This window comes from Benincasa hispida, chromosome 10 (genome assembly GCF_009727055.1).
Source record: "Benincasa hispida cultivar B227 chromosome 10, ASM972705v1, whole genome shotgun sequence".
Classification (NCBI taxonomy): domain Eukaryota; kingdom Viridiplantae; phylum Streptophyta; class Magnoliopsida; order Cucurbitales; family Cucurbitaceae; genus Benincasa; species Benincasa hispida.
This window is the reverse complement of record NC_052358.1, coordinates 53,917,211-53,918,977: the sequence shown is the minus strand read 5'-3', so window position 1 is coordinate 53,918,977 and position 1,767 is coordinate 53,917,211.

The window sequence follows — 1,767 nt, the reverse complement described above, 5'->3', positions numbered from 1 at the left end:
CTTAGAGGTCGAAGGTTCGATCCCCTATCCTGCAACTATTGTATTTTCTTAAAAAAATCATACTAGTAATTTAACCAAGATTATATTACTTCCCTAAACCAACCGAGATTCCATATGTTGTTCAACATCATTAATTAGATTATGGTGCGATACGTTTGTTGGAAAAAAGTTGGTCGATTTGACATAATATAACAGACGAAATAATGTGGCATATGAACAGATCATTTCTTTTTCACCTAAGCACAACTCCATTTTTAACTTTGGGCCTTGGTAAGAATGGAATCAGGCCAACTCAATTCCTCACCTTAACTTCAACATGAGTCGAGGATGACCTCTTCACCTCAAGAGGCATGTGTCTTGCATGCATGCAACCTGTGATATTCTTGGTTAGCCTGTTTTTCTTTTCCATTCCAAAGAGAGGAAAATGAGAAACTTTAAAGTTGGGGCTTATCGGACAAACGGCAAAATTAAAAGTTTACTTTGGACAAATAACAAAAAAGAAATTTAATTGTTAAAATGGAAAAATCGGATAAATAATTAAAAAGAGTGTGAAATTGTCAAAAATACCCTCACTTGAATTAAAACATTCAACATACAAGAACTCAATTTGGAAACTTTCTAAACAATTCAAAAAACACTAAAATACCCTATAAATAAACTAAATACCACTATAATCGATGCACCTGCCAAAAATTAAATCAAAACGAATATGATAGGACAAAAGTGCATCCAAAATACCAAACACTTCCCCAAAACAAAATTAGGAGTTTTTATTTTTTTAAGCCAAAAGTCACACACACCGTAAGCGTGAAGACGAAAATGAAAGTTTGTTTGGCCGACCTACCACAAACCCTCACTTTTCAAGCCACCTATCTGCAAACCCTCACAATAATCTCATCCATTCTGGTAAGTGATTATAAATCGTGGAAGAAAGTCTAACCTTCTCTTATATATTCTTCTCTAACACTTGTTTATCTGTCTAAAGAACATCGAAACTCATAATCTTGCAAGTGGAAGCATGATTCCTACCAATCTATATTGTGGAAGAAGACCAAAGAGGGAGAGAGACAGAGATAAAGTTATACGAGAAGAAAAAAATGGAAGAAGAAAAACCCACCATCGGATGTGACAGTAGCAACCGCGAACAAAAATCGACAAAGAATTGGCATGGTTGGATTGGCGAGGTGACTAGACCAACGACAAATGAGGGCGTCTGAGGGGGAGCGGTGGCGAGGTGACCTTGGAAAGCGTCTGCGCGAGAGTGAAAGATATTGGGGGGAAGGTCATGACGACTTCATAACCTCTTTTTGTTTTTGTTTTTGTTTTTTTAACTTCTATATATAAAATTCAAACCCTAAGGTATATATGTATTTTTACATTTATATATTCTCCTGAATAATTAAATTTTAACTTCAACCCAAAATTCAAAATTAAATGGATACATAGCTAAAATAATCTAAGATAAATAATTTACAACTGCTTGGAACTCAGGATCTCACATACACTATATTGATAAAGCTGTGTGAAATATAGTTTTTTTTTTTTTTTTTTAATGAAATATAGTTACAGTGTATTTAAAACATATGTTGGACCTTATCAAAATAAAATAAACTAATTTTCAATGATTAATGTGCTTAGAAGGTTGGGAGGAGTTGTTTATGCATTATTATTCAAAGACAATGTATTTGTAAGAATTAGAGAATCAGTAGAGAGCAACAAAATAAAGATAAATTAGTACGATAAAATAAAATTTGATAATAAAAATAA